Consider the following 16,213-nt stretch of genomic DNA (forward strand, 5'->3'; position numbering starts at 1 on the left):
GATAGCTACCAATAGCCCCCTTTCATCATGGAGAAACTGAGGCACACAAAGGTGAAGCAACTTGCTCTGTGTCCAGGGAATGGCAGGACTCGGATGGAAGTCATAGGCCGTCCTACTCCACAGAGTATCTTCCCACCTGACCCCCGCCCTGCCCCCAGCCACCTCTTGTCATTGGTGAGAGGCCTGCCCGTCGCCACTGCCTCACAGGGAGCAAGTGAGATCATGTGTGGGAAAGCACTTGGTAAATTGCGTCGTGCTCTATAAATGTTAGTTGTTACTAGTAATTACTCTAACCTGCAGGTCAGGAGACAAGCCATCAGCCTGTGGTGGAGGCTTCCAGATTGTCAGTCTCTCTCCGGCTATGACTCTGGTGGCCTCCGGGTGGGGAGGGGTTGTCACTAGCACTGATTCTTGACATTCCAACATGATGTGAACCAAGAATCATTGAGACAACGCAGCAGGGTGGTAACTGAAGTGTGGGGCCGGTTTTCAAAGGCACAGACTAGTTTATTTCAACACTCCCTCCTCTCACCTGGAGTTAAACCCACACACGGCCCCTGCTCCTGTTGGGAGGTCCCAGCTTACTCCGTACTAGGGAGAACCAAAGGGTTTGTCACCCTCTCCCTGAGCAGTTTCCAAGACATTCGTGTACAAGGCATGCAGTTTGTAGACTGCACACAGATACTGACCAAAGCAGTAAGTAGGCATACAAAGGTGCCGTCTGAGTCCCTCTGGTTCGTCAGCCCAATTGGTCTTCCTAGACGTACATCATTTTCACTTCATATGGGGGCATCATGTAGGCTAGAGGGGCCCTGGTTTTGTAACCTAAAAATACAGGTGGCAGACTCCTTTGCTGTCCAGGAGCTCAACCTCTATCTCCAACTCCCAATTCTCCTCTTTGTCTGGGCCCCTGAGTCCCCTCCCTGGTAGGCTCATCCCTTGCATATTCTCCCATGACTCCCCATCTCCTGCCCTCCCCCATCTGATCATAGACAAGGTGATCCAGGGCCAACTCCCAAGGTCCAAGGTCGGAAGCCCATTTCCTTCACCTCTGGCCCCTGTTCCTGGGTTCCTTTATGGGTAACCTCCTAGGACTCCTGCTTACACCTTCTAGTTCCCCAGCCCCAAGACTGGAGAATTATCTTAAATCTGAAGCTTAGCCACAGATTCCTGGCTGTGGACAACCTGTCTAACCAGACTTCCACATCTGGCTCTGTTGATATTGCCTGCACACCCACCCACCTGTGAGGCTACCCCCTGCTTCCTTCTACATGATTCACAGTCTGCTTCCACCAGAGCTGGGGACTACCCGTGACAGTGACACCGGACCTCACCTGCCTGGCTGAGCATGTGGGATCAGGTTGGGCCAAAGGGTCACTTCCTGCAGCACCCATACCACCCCAGCAGTGAAGTTGTGCTGGTTCAGACCCTCCCTGCAGGACTGTCCTGTAAGTTAATAAAGTGCCAGTTCAGACAAGCCCAGAGTGATGACCCGGCATAGCCATAGTTCTTTACCTGTGTCTTGCCAGTGCCCTGAGGGATCTGCACATGGCACCAGCACGCAGGAGGTGCTCAGTAAATAGTTACTGAACCATTTTGGCTGCAGATACTGTAACCAGTCTTACCTGGAAGATGATTCAGAATTTCTGTGGGTGTGTGTGCTGGTGGTTGGAGGGATTTGGAAATTCTCCCCCCTCTTCTACTGAGAATCACAAATGCCCCCATGCCCCCTTAGAGGCATATCCTCTTGGAATCACTGCACGAGTGTTTCTCTGGTGACTTTAGCACCAAGGTGACAAGCTCCAGATATGAGAAGGGGTAGATTCCTCTGTTTCCAACTTGCTGCTTTCTCCAGTACTATATGCTTTTATTCCTATCAGCTTGGTTCCTTGCCTTTGGTCAGCAGATGGTTTTGGAGGACTGAGGTGTTTGTACCCTGAACTTGCCACAAGCTTGGGCTGGTTCTTAAGTCCCCAACATTGAGCTGAATTGGATTAGAGATTCAGCATCTCTCATCTTCCTCACCTCAGACCCAAGCTGGCCAAGGAACAGTGGTCTGTTCCTAAGGGCAGTGGTCTTCAGAAGGGTGCCCTATTCCACTCTGCCAGAGGCTTGTGGAAGCCCCCCGTGAGATGCAATGACCTCAGTCTCCAACTAAGGAGTGCCCAGTGCCAGCCAGCGGGACAGGAAGTCAAGCTTGGGATGTCAAGGGTGCTGGCTCTAACACCTCCTAGGCCCTCCCCTTACCCACAGGGGTAGACAGAATCAGGACATATTATCCCTGTTAATGCTCTGGTCTGGGAAGTGGCAGGGCATGTAAGAGGTTCAACCCAGAAGAGAAGCCAGAAATCCTACTGCCCAGTGGACCCCTCTCCAAGGCCTTAAAGGGGCCACTCTGGGGCTTTTCCTGCAGCTGGGCTTTCTCCGGTGACCTCAGTGCTTCAGGGTTGTGCAAGTTCTCTCTGCTTCCTCCCACACCCACATCCTTCTCAGACCGGCAGGACCCTGACTCATGGCCACGTGATTGGGCAACCAGTTTTTGGAGACTGACCTTGGCAAGAGGAGCGGTGAGATGTGACTCAGGGCTGACTGGGAACAGCACCCATCAGGTGCTCACCCAGGAGGGTGTACACATGAAAGAAGAGACTATAGATTATGTTTTCTTTTCCCTCTTACGCCTCGGATCCTCCCCTCCCCCACACTCTGGAACCTAGGCCCACGCATCGCTGCCCCCTTCTCCCCAGTGGTCAGATCTTCTACCTAGTCCCCACCCGGGGCTGAAAACCATGTGTCCAGCTCTCTTCTTCTCAACTTCCTCACTTGGCCCCACCCTTCCTTACACTTTCTCTGTGCATCTCACCTCTTTCCAAGCCCTTCCCCTGCATACCCCATACCCTTCCATGTCTTCCTTGTACATCTCCTCTTGGCCTACTCACAGGCACGCGGGTACACACTTTTCTGGTGTCCTGATTTATCAGTATTTCCTCTCAGGTAGCCGTTGGGTTTGGAGAAGGAAATGGCAACCCACTCCAGTGTTCTTGCCTGGAGAATCCCAGGGACGGGGGAGCCTGGTGGGCTGCCGTCTATGGGGTCGCACAGAGTCGGACACGACTGAAGCGACTTAGCAGCAGCAGCAGCAGCAGCAGCAGCCGTTGGATTGGAAGGGCACTGACAAACTAGGTCACTCTAACTGGGGAAGAAAATCATTGTTGTGTAGTGCTATCATTCCCAGTAACATCTGCATCCCCTAACTGTAAGAACCGAGAAAGTTCTATGGAAGTAGGATCTCCTTTATTGTCGATAGGTCAGTTGGGAGAAAGTTTGCAATTAGAGGAGTCTTCCTCTATTCACTATCAAATCAGGCTTTGCATCAAGAGAATTACCCAGATTCCCTGTATTCGGGCTCATCTCTCCAGGCTTCTGAAACCTTGAGCTCAAACGCATGTGTTCAAACAGGGTACTGTTGCAATGCTGGCTAATGTGTTTGAGGTCTGGTAAAATTCTCAGCATATTCCCCCATCTGTTGAAACTGGTGTATATCCAACTCTGTCTTTTCAGTCAGATGCTCTCAATTTGACTGTTTAACAGATTGTGAGTGAGAAAGAAAAATGAAAGGGAAAAACAACACTTTTCTGTAAGCATAATAATATTTTAACATGAAGTTGACTACGAAAGGGCTATAACACATTAAATGAATATATACATAAATGTCCCAGAGAATCTGGTAATTTCTTAGGAATGAACTAAATTATTACTCTGTCATGAACTGTGAATGTAATAGAGTTGCAGATAGAAAAACCGGAAATGTTTTTCTGGAATGTTTGATATACACAAATGATCTGAACACACGTACCTAACTGTGTTACTGATTTGATAGAAACACTAAAGAATAGCTAATATGTAATTTTTAGAACTGTTCTGCTTCCATTTTACTTGGGAAAAAAATTAAGATTTTGTCAAAGGGTGACTTATATGGAAAGATTCCTGGATAGGATATGAATGTGGAACTATGGCTGGGTGCCTGAAGGCAGTGGGAGGCCCAGCACCTGGCTGCAGCAGTGCCTGTGAACCCCACCCAAGAGTTCAGCTCAGTCTGTGCAGCAGGTTGTCAGTTTGGAGTTTTGCCGACATTTGTAATCTGATGTTTAGAAAAGACAGAGACAATCATGCAAGACACAAAGAAGCCTGGAAACTACCCAACTCAAGTTGTTGGGCCTGCAGTTGCCCAACTGCAGGGCCCAGTGTATTTTCTGGGCCATTTTTGTTGCTTGAACTGGGATGTTAGAGGCAGTCAATATGTGGATAAGAGTGCAGATTTTGGAGCCTTGCTTGGAATCAGCTTCTTATGTCTATTACTTGCTAGCTGTGTGAACTTGGGCAGGCTACTTAAGCTTTCTGATCTGGATTTCCTTACTTGTGCAGCAAGATAATAATGTTGCTATGAGGAGGAAAGGAATTAATATCACTAAAAGAGTACCCAGCATCTAGCAGGCACTTAACAAGCATTGGTTTTTTAAATTACTTTTACTATTTAAAAAAGGTCTCAGAAATCACACTGGACTGCTAGCAAAGTCTGTAACTGTGATATGATAATATGAGCTTTATTATTATTCTCATTCTTCTTCTTCTTATTTGATGGTATAATGAGTCTTGAGGTATGAAGTCCAAAATTGGTAAGTGGAACCCATGATAGTCACTCTGTCCATCTGCTCTGCCATCCATAGTGGATGGTTTCCATCTCTGTGTTGTTCATGGTCTAGTGGATGGTTTCCATCTCTGTGTTGTTCATGTTGTTCATGGAGCTGCTGAAGATCCAGACATCATATTAATGTTCCAGGCAGGAAGCAGAAGGAAGTGTGGAAGAACAGAAAGAGAGACGCAATCTCTAGCTGCCTGTTTCCCTTTAGCTTTTTTTTTTTCTGTGCACTGCAAGTACTGATGCTTAAGCTGAAACTCCAATACTTTGGCCACCTGATGCAAAGAGCTGACCCACTGGAAAAGACCCTAATGCTGGGAAAGATGGAGGGCAGGAGGGGAAGGGGATGATAGAAGATGAGATGGTTGGATGGCATCACCGACTCAGTGGACATGAGTTTGAGCAAATTCCCGGAGATAGTGAAGGCAGGGAAGCCTGGTGTGCTGCAGTCCGTGGGGTCGCAAGAAGCCAGACATGACTGAGGGACTGAACAAAACTGCCTCCACAACAGCTTCTCCTCCCATTTCCTTAGCTAAAATAGTGTCACATAGCCATATGGCTTTAGAGGCTGTAAACTTAGTCATTCTAAATAATTAAAGTGGGGTTTCTTTACCCAGGAAGAAGAGGAGAGTAATACTGGTTGTGTAGACAAACAGTAGTTGTTGCTTAGTTATATCCAACACAATAAGGTTGTACTTTTAGATAATCTTGATTGGTCATTTTCATATGTTGAGAATTTGGAAAAATGCTGAGATGGAAAGTATCTGTAGATACATGAGGGCCAGTGATGAAACTGTACTCAGGTGCAGAAATTAATAGGGCTCTTCAATATTTTATGAATTCTTTTGACAATTGATCTGCTCTGTTTGGTAAGTGTTAAAAACAATAACTGAGGGGAATTTTGGATTAACAGCCCCAGTATAGCATCTCCCGCCTTTTCAATAAAGTGTAAAGCCATGGCAAGAAGTAATGATGGGAAAGTGTATATCTACCCCATAAATGAAACCTAATGGGCAGCACAAACCTAAAATTTCAAAGGAATCTTTAACATAGACAAATGAAGGTTAAGACAAATCTTCATATCATTTGGACCATGAAACAGCACAGGTGAAAAACATAACCTCTTGACTCAAAGACCCAGCTGACCCTCACTGTGGGGTCACTGTGCAGTGATAAAGGTTGATTCTCTTCCTCTCTCTTCGTTATCTTTCTGTGTTTATTTAAAGAAAACACCACCACAGAAGTACTAGCAGTAAGTAGTGGGATTGTGCGCGCGTGTGTTGGGACACGCTGGGGTGAGGGGCTGCCGTAGTGCCTACATTCAGGGGGATTTAATCCTTACAAGTAAAGAGCTATTAGAGTTGGCATTGAGAGAAAGAACTCTGTTGGAACCAATCAGAACTGTAGCTTTTCAAGAATCACATTGGTTGGAGTGTGCTAGATTTAAATGGATGAATACCCACTGGAAATCAGAACTTGGCCAGATGTTATGTACGCCAGCGTGTCTCTCAGCCATGGAGTTTGACCTTCACACAAATCGAAATGGAGCCAGGGAAAATCTACACACATTATCTGTTGTTAAATACCAAGTTTAAATAGCATTTACCTTTATAAATGATTTAAATATGACCGAGAGACAGGATGGCATCGACACTCTGGAGCCAGACTGTCTGTGTTCAAATCCTGATCCAGCATTTATAGCTCTGTGACCTTGGGCAAATTACCTAACCTTGGTGTCTCAGCATTCACATCTATAAAATGAGGTTAGCAATGTTTCTTTCTTCATTGTTGTTGTGAGGATTGCATGAGTCAATATATGAGAAATCTTTAGGACAGTCCCTAGTAAGCACTCAATAAATGTGACCTATATTATAATGATGAAGATTATGATTAAAGAGAAAAACAATTTAGTATAGAACTTGTAAATAAATTACAGAAACAAGGGAAAGGAAATAGCTGGTTGAAGATTCAGAGGTCAAATATATCTTCAGAAATAATGTGCTGCAGGCTCTAAAGAAAATTTCAGGAAGCTTTTTGGTATCTTCAGCAGGGTAAAATAAGATGTAGTCTTTACCAAACAGGACAGAAACAAAACTTTAAACAGGAGAGAAAACAAAACTTTAAAACGTATGTTGAGCCAATGAGCAGAACCAATAACATAGAAGATGAAAGCAGGAATTTGTGGAGAAAAAACTTGAGGAATTCTTCCAGAACACAGAGAAAAATGGAAAAAAACCACATGGGAGAATATGATGGCTGTAGAGAAAAGAAATTTGAGACATGACCTATAAACAATTGACTCTGAAGCAGAGAACAGAAGAAATGGGACAGAATACTTCACTATGAAGTAAAAGAATATTTTCTGACTGCCAGAAAGAGAGACCTCCATGTTGATTAAAACAATTTGTTCCTTCTATACCAAATCAATGATAAGAGACTCACAATTAGGAGCACACAAGCAAAATTTTCAAAGCATCCAGGACGAGGAGGTATGCTTAAAAATTAGACTGGCTATACACATCACCTTTGTAGCACAGAACACTTAGACAAAAGCATGACAGTTTGTCAGTGATGTTATTATCTATCCAGAAAATTAAATCCTAATGCAAAAGTCACAGAAAATATTTTCCAGAATTTATAACCGAGTTTAGCACCATGATCATCTTTTAAACTACTTTGCAAAAATAATAATTTCTTATTTTCCAGCAATAAGCAGTTTACTGGAGTGCTTGCCTGTCCTGGAGTGGGTGGCTAGGAGGCTGAGTGACATCTTTCAGTCTCACGGGACTGTAGATTAAGGCCTGGATTCCAGAACCACAGAAGGAAGTCTGATGAACGCACCTCCCTTTAGGTTGAGACCTTAAAGGGTGTCTGTACCCTAGGAATAAGGTTGAACTAGGCATAAATAGGCTTTCAGGGGGATTGCAACTGAGCCCTAAGTATTCAGTTTCTGAAATTGGGTTAGGGTGATCCGAGGTTACTAGTGCTTCTAGGCACAAGGCAAAAGGAAACTCATTCTAGGAAAAGAGATAACTAAAGGTTTAATTCACTAAAAAGATCTAACAATGCTAAGTATGTATGCCTCTAATTTTATAAAATATTTTTGGTGGAATAATAATAAAAATACTATATGTACATCCAATGTTGTACAATGCAGATAGCTGTGCCTAGGGAAAATTTATATATAAATATTTTAAAAAAACATATAATGTACATAATTATACAGATATTTATAACATAATATCCCTGGTGGCTCAGATGGTAAAGAATTTGCCTGTAATGTGGGAGACCTGGGTTTGATCCCTGCGTTGGAAAGATCCCCTGGAGAAGGGACTGGCTACCTACGCCAGTATTCTTGCCTGGAGAATCCTATGGACAGAGGAGCCTGGTGAGTTATAGTCCATGGAGTCACAAAGAGTCAGATATGACTGAGGAACTAACACTTTCATTATATTTATGTAAATGTATGTATTTAGCTTAAATATATGTATGAAACAATATATAATAAACAAATACATATTAATATAAAATTAAGTAATATAGCACATAAAATTATATATGTATATGTAAACAAGAATAATGTGGGAGAAACTATTCTAGCTAGCAGCATCAATATTTATTAAAAACTATGGTAATTAAGATTTTGTGGTATTGACTCAGAAAGAACAAATGTATCAGTGGATATGAAACCTTGGTTATGTAAAAGGTGGCATTGTATAGCAGTAGGAAAAGGAAAGTTTTTTCAGTGAATATTCTAGGATATTGGAATACCCATTAGGAAAAAGATGAAAACTAATTTCAGCCTCACACATACACAAAAATAAAATTCAGGAAAACTATCATTTTGAAGAAAGACAAAACAATAAAAAAACAGTATAAAAGAATATCTTCATGATCTCAGGATAAAGAACGACTTCTTAAACAGAACATAAATACTAACCATAAAGGAAACTTTTCATGTATATGAATACATTAAAATAAAAACTTCTGTTCATCAAAAATGACATTAAGAAAATAAAAAAGAAATCAATAGAGGGAGAATATGCAACACATATGACTAACAAAGGGCTTATATTGCTTTGAATATATGTAGGATATAAAACAATACATATAATGATCTGGGGTTCATAGGATCTTAGGGTGTGTATAGCTTCAACTTTGGTAGGTAATGATAACTGGTATCATATTTGATAACTGGTATCATTTAATATGATACCAGTTATCTAAAATAGGAGCTATAAGTTTAGATAGAATAAGTTATCTAAAATAAATGCTAGCAGTTATCTAAAATAAGTACCTTAAAGTACAATAGCTGGAGTAAAAGTTACTAGGAAGAGGGCTACATTGTAAACCAAGCTTAGTTAGAAACTCTGAGATTAAGGGGGAAGCAACTAGAAAAGACCTGATAGGCAATGAAGAGGAGATGATAGTGTCAGAGCGTGAGATAAGAATGAAGAAATAATACAGCGTAAAGGAAATAAAGAAGTAAAGAGAAAATAGCAGATGTCGAAAACAAAGGAGATCCAATCCAACATAGGCAGAATTGATTTCCCTGAAAAAGAAAATCAAAACAAAGAAAAAATATTAAAAATATAATAGAAGAAAAACAGGTGGTTTATTTTTTTTAAATTGACCTATATGTTGAGTTCAGTCGCTCGGTCATGTCCGACTCTTTGCGACCCCATGAATCACAGCACGCCAGGCCTCCATGTCCATCAGGGATATTTAGGAGGTGAGATGATGAACAGGATCAGACAACTGACAGAACGGGGGTGGGGGTGAAGGAAGAGGAGTCAAAATAACTCCCAGGCTTGGGGCTTGTGTCTCTGAGCACGTGGTGGGGCCATTAAACTGGTCAGCCACTTGTAAAAGAATGAAACTAGAACACTTCTTAACACCATACACCAAAATAAACTCAAAATGGATTAGAGAGCTAAATGTAAGACCAGAAACTATAAAACTCCTAGAGGAGAACGTAGGCAAAACACTCTCCGACATAAATCACAGCAGGATCCTCCATGACCCACCTTCCAGAATATTGGAAATAAAAGCAAAAAATAAACAAATGGGACCTAATTAAAATCAAAAGCTTCTGTACAGCAAAGGAAACTATAAGCAAGGTGAAAAGACAGCCTTCAGAATGGGAGAAAATAATAGCAAATGAAGCAACTGATAAAGGATTAATCTCCAAAATATACAAGCAACTCCTGCAGCTCAATTCCAGAAAAATAAATGGCCCAATCAAAAAATGGGCCAAAGAACTAAACAGACATTTCTCCAAAGAAGACATAAACATGGTTAACAAACACATGAAAAAATGCTCAACATCCCTCATAATCAGAGAGATGCAAATAAAAACCACAATGAGATACCATTTCACATCAGTCAGAATGCCTGCTATCCAAAAGTCTACATGCAATAAATGCTGGAGAGGATGTGGAGAGAAAGGAACCCTCTTACACTGTTGGTGGGAATGCAAACTAGTACAACCACTATGGAGAACACTGTGGAGATTCCTCAAAAAACTGGAAATAGAACTGCCATATGATCCAGCAATCGCACTCCTGGGCATACACACCGAGGAAACCGGAATTGAAAGAGACACATGTACTCCAATGTTCATCGCAGCACTGTTTATAATAGCCAGGACATGGAAGCAACCTAGATGTCCATCTGCAGACGAATGGATAAGAAAGCTTTGGTACATATACACAATGGAGTATTATTCAGCCTTTAAAAAGAATACATTTGAATCAGTTCTAATGAGGTGGATGAAACTGGAGCCTATTATACAGAGTGAAGTAAGCCAGAAAGAAAAACACCAATACAGTATACTAACGCATATATATGGAATTTAGAAAGATGCAAATGATAACCCTGTATAGGAGACAGCAAAAGAGACACAGATGTATAGAACAGTCTTTGGGACTCTGTGGGAGAGGGTGAGGGTGGGATGATTTGGGAAAATGGCACTGAAACACGTATGTTGTCATATGTGAAACGAATCACTAGTTCAGGGTCGATGCATGTTATAGGATGCTCGGGGCTGGCATGCGGGGATGACCCAGAGGGAGGATAAAGGGAGGAGGGAGGTGGGAGGGGGGTTCAGGAGGGGGAACTTATGTAATCCCGGGGCGAATTCATCTCAATGTATGGCAAAACCAACCAATATAATATTGTAAAATAATTTGCCTCCAATAAAAAATAAATTAATTACCAAAAAAAAAAAATAAAATAAAAAAATAAAGACTAAAAAAAATATTATATGTTACAGGTGTAAAATATAGTGATTCACAATTTTTAAAGGTTATATTCCATTTATAATTATTATAAAGTATTGATTATATTCTGTTTTACAATATACTTTTGAGCTTATTTTATACATAATAGTTTTTATAAATCCTCTTAATCCTCTACCCCTAGAGTGCCCCTCTCCCTTCTCCCCAGTAACCATTAGTTTGTTCTTTATATCAAACAGGTGGTTTCTAATGAAATTAAATATACCCTTACCATATGACACAGCAATTCTATCCACTCCTAGGTATTTATCAGAATAAATGAAAACATATGTCCACATAAAGGCCTGTGTATGAATGCTCATAACATATATAGGGGTTTGGAAAAATAATCCTATACTTCATTCAAAGAATAGATTTAAAGGTAATAGGGTTTTCAAAGTGATAATGGAAGAACTTTAACCATTAGCATTTTAAACATATTTTAAAACTACATTTTTCTGTTTTAGAAATAGGTCCGTAGATTAGTAGAGCAAAATAGACAGCCTATAATGTGTATGTGTTTTGTTAAATTGAATATAGTTGACTGGGCAATATTTTATTAGTTTCAGGTATCAGTTCAGTTCAGTTCAGTCGCTCAGTCGTGTCCGACTCTCTGCGACCCCATGAATCACAGCACGCCAGGCCTCCCTGTCCATCACTAACTCCCGGAGTACACTCAAACTCATGTAGTTTCAGGTGTACAGCATAGTAATTTGATATTCTCATAGATTATACTTCGTTTAAAGTTATTTTAAGATATTACTTGTATTCCTTGTCTTGTACAGCGCATCCTTGTAACTTATCTATGTTGTACTTAGAAGTTTGTACCTCTCAATCCTCCCCGCATTTTGCTCCTCTTCCATCCTCTCCCCACTGGTAAACACTAGTCTGTCCTCTAACCCTGGGAGTGTGTTTCTGTTTTGTCATGTTAATTCTTTGCTTTATGTTTTAGATTCAAAAAATGCGTGATGACATATAATATTTGTCTTTCTCTGTCTTACTTCAATAAACATAATGTCCTCCAGATCTATCCATGTTGTATAAATAGCAAAATCTCATTCTTTTTACGGCTGAGTAATATTCTGCTGTATATATCTACCACATCGTCTTTATTCATTCATCTGTTGATGGATGCTTAGGTTACTTCCATATTTTGGCTATTATAGCTAACACCACTGTGAGTACTGGAGTGCAGGTGCAGATGTATTTTCAAATTAGTGCTTTTGTTTTCTTTGGATGTATACCCAGTAATAGACTTGCTGGTAATTCTATACTTAGCTTGTTGGGAACCGTCCATACTGTTTCCATAGTGGCTGCATCAGCTTCGTTTCCCAGTGGTGGTGAACCTAGTTTCCTCTTCTCCATATCCTCAACAACACTTGTTATTTGTTGTCTTTTTGATGATAGCCATCTGACAGGAGTGGCGTCTCATGATTCTGCTTTGTCCTTCTCTGATGATTAGTGATGTTGAGCATCTTTTCACATATGTGGTGGTCATCTGTATGTCTTCTTTGGAAAAATATCTTCAAGTCTTCTATTTTTTAATTGGATTATTTTTCAATTGAGTTTTATGAGTTTTTCATATATTTCAGATATTACTCCCTATCAGACATATCATTTTGCAAATATCATCTCCCATTCAGAAGACTGTCTTTTCATTTTGTTGATGGTTTCCTTCCCTGTGCAAAAACTTGTAAGTTTGATGCAGTCCCATTTAAAATTTTTTACTTTCATTTCCCTTGTCTAAGGAGACAGATTAAGAAAAAAAAAATATATATATAGCTAAAACTGTACTATAGACGTACTACAGATGTTTTCTTCTGGGAGTTTTATGATTTTCAGGTCCTACATTTATTTAAGCATTTAATCCTTTTTTTTTTTGTATGTGGTGTGAGAAAATGTTCTAATTTCATTTTTTACATGAAGCTGTGCAGTTTTCCTAATGCCACTTATTACTTATTGAAGACTGAATTCTCTTCATCATATATTCTTGTTTTCTTTGTTATATGTGTGTATGTGCTTTTATACCTAATAAGTATGACACTTAAATCAGTAGGAAAAAGTCTTGGCTACTTAATACATAGAATTAGAAGAAGTTTTAATGCCAAAAGTTGACAAAAATTTTTAGTAAAAATATCAGATAGTAAGTATTTTTAGTTTTGTGAGCTGTACCATCTCTCTTACAATTTCTTAACTGAAACTGTACAGTGAGAGCAGACATGGATAATACATAAACAAATGAGGGTGGCTGCATCCCAATAAATCTTTATTTAAAAAAATAAGCGGCTGGCTGGATTTAACCCAAGGGCTATAGTTTGTTGACATATGCCATATACAAACATAAATAAAACAATAAACATCAGTTCAGTTCAGTTCAGTTCAGTCTCTCAGTCGTGTCTGACTCTCTGCGACCCCATGAATCACAGCACGCCAGGCCTCCCTGTCCATCACCAACTCCCAGAGTTCACTCAAACTCATGTCCGTTGAGTCGGTGATGCCATCCAGCCATCTCATTCTCTGTCGTCCCCGTCTCCTCCCACCCGCAACCCCTCCCAGCATCAGAGTCTTTTCCAGGGAGTCAACTCGTCGCATGAGGTGGCCAAAGTATTGCAGTTTCAGCTTTAGCATCAGTCCTTCCAATGAACACCCTGGATTGATCTCCTTTAGAATGGACTGGTTGGATCTCCTTGCAGTCCAAGGGACTCTCAAGAGTCTTCTCCAGCACCACAGTTCAAAAGCATCAATTCTTCGGCGATCAGCTTTCTTCACAGTCCAACTCTCACATCCATACGTGACCACGGGAAAAACCATAGCCTTGACTAGACGGACCTTTGTTGGCAAAGTAATGTCTCTGCTTTTTAATATGCTATCTAGGTTGGTCATAACTTTCCTTATAAACATACTAGAAGAAAATTTAGATGGATAATTTCATAATCTTAGGTTGAAGGAGACTATCAATGTAAAGGTGAAAAATAAAGTAAAAGGTTGATAATCTAATTCTTTAAGAGCTAATTCTAATTCTTTAAGAATCTAATTCTTTTTTCACATTAATACATAAGAATTTTTTTCCCCTCTTAAGTTAAACCTTCAAACTGTATTTGAAGAATCAAATCTTACAAAATCATGGGAGATTTTGGTAATGATGTTGATAATTTCAGGGAAATTAATCAAGTACCTATTGATTTAAAAGTGTATTATAGTCAAGAATTTTGATGTCTTACCATGGAAGATACTAGCCCAGCCTGGCAGAAAAGTGCAATATTTATAGCATATTTTGACATTTAAAAATTATATTAATTCCATAACCATTTTGAAGTGCTGGGAAAACTTAAAAAAAATCCTATATGAAGTTATTTGCATTTAATTCAATTAATCAGGCATTTTTAAACCTCATTGAATAAAACACCATAAATAATATTGTTAAATTTGGTAACATTTTAATGTTATTTTTACTCTCCTGTGAAAAGTTTTTTATATGACACATCCTAGTTTGTTTTTGTATCTTATTTTGGGTTTATGAATTTACTATGGATATCCTGAGCCAGGAAAACAATTAGGTTTCAGGCCAGTTTGACACTGTCTATTGTTAATTCTCATATGACTGTAGGACTTCAGACTTCAAGTGGAACTGTGCTGTCTGTGGAACTTAATAAATTATGTAATCATTTCTTTCAAACTTGAGGGAGAATGATAAAATTTGGAGTCATGGAATACTGGTGTACAATTTAAGGACTAAAGTATTTCTATAAATTTTAAAAACATTGACAAACATTAAAAGCAAATGAAAAACTGAAGAAAGATTTGTGTATAAAAAGAGCTTTGATAAATCAGTTTTCCACTGAGTCGAAAATTGAACATAAATATTTTGTAGAAGAAAGTTTATAACTGACTTAAAATTCATGCTAACATCTTGGAAACATCAGAACACAGAGAATAGCATGAAACATTTGAAATTAATACCCTAACAAACATGGCATTTGCTTTTACTCAACTGGTACCTGATGGTAGAATTAAATTGACCAAAAGAAGTCTCCAAAAATATACTTTAAAGTTTAATTAGCAGGTGAAGTCAAAGCTATGTTTTTTCTAGTAGTCATGTATGGATGTGAGAGTTGGACTATAAAGAAAGCTGAGCCCTGAAGAACTGATGCTTTTGAACTGTGGTGTTGGAGAAGACTCTTGAGAGTCCCTTGGACTGCAAGGAGATCCAGCCAGTCCATCCTGAAGGAAATCAGGATGAATCAGAATTCTGAATATTCATTGGAAGGACTGTTGCTGAAGCTGAAACTCCAATACTCTGGCCACCTGATGTGAAGAACTGACTCAGAAAAGACCCTGATGCTGAGAAAGATTGAAAGTGGGAGGAGAAGGGGACAACAGAGGATGAGGTGGTTGGATGGCGTCACAGACATGATGGACATGAGTTTGAGCAAGCTCTGGGAGTTGGTGATGGACAGGGAGGCCTGGCGTGCTGCAGTCCATGGGGTTGCAAAGACTCGGACATGACTGAGCGACTGAACTGAACTGAGGTCAACTCATGAAAAACCTTTTAAAAATCCTGCTGGGAATAAGACACAAAACCAGAACAATGTGTTTGAATTTTATTTTTAAAATAATGGTATCCTATACAAGAAAAAAGAATGCAGTCTTTGCTTATAACTCAGGCAGAAACAATTTTTAGTGTAACATTTGATAAATATGAAAGAATATTATTCACATGTTGGTACAAAATAAACCATGGTAATCATAAATCTGTGAGGTCACCACCCAGTTTATAAACTGGATTATTACCCTTTCTGTTGATGATCTGTGCATGCTGCTTTCATTCTCTTGACTTCGTACTACCAAGAGAGAACCTCTATCCATTTTTGTGCTTTTCATTTCCTTGCTTTTTCTCCCCCTTAAAGTCAGAAAGAGACGGGAATACGACCACCTGACCTGCCTCTTGAGAAACCTGTATGTAGGTCAGGAAGCAACAGTCAGAACTGTACATGGAACAACAGACTGGTTCCAAATAGGAAAAGGAGTACGTCAAGGCTGTATATTGTCACCCTTCTTATTTAACTTATATGCAGAGTACATCATGAGGAATGCTGGGCTGGAAGAAGCACAAGCTGGAATCAAGATTGCTGGGAGAAATATCAATAACCTCAGATACGCAGATGACACCACCCTTATGGCAGAAAGTGAAGAGGAACTCAAAAGCCTCTTGATGAAAGTGAAAGAGGAGAGTGAAAAG

The 16,213-nt window shown here is 40.0% G+C and overlaps 1 protein-coding gene across 1 annotated transcript in view; it reads left to right on the forward strand.

Annotated features, from left to right (window-relative positions):
• Nucleotides 1–2,326: 2,326 nt before the first annotated feature.
• Nucleotides 2,327–16,213, forward strand: part of HK2 (hexokinase 2) — a 163,582-nt gene continuing 149,695 nt past the window's right edge. The window contains exon 1 of the mRNA XM_055400869.2: nt 2,327–2,567. The gene's annotated coding sequence lies outside the window, so the exon portion shown is untranslated. The remainder of the gene's footprint in view (nt 2,568–16,213) is intronic.

The sequence above is a fragment of the Moschus berezovskii genome, chromosome 11 (genome assembly GCF_049115385.1).
Source record: "Moschus berezovskii isolate FMDL1 chromosome 11, NW_MosBer_1.0, whole genome shotgun sequence".
Taxonomy (NCBI): Eukaryota; Metazoa; Chordata; class Mammalia; order Artiodactyla; family Moschidae; genus Moschus; species Moschus berezovskii.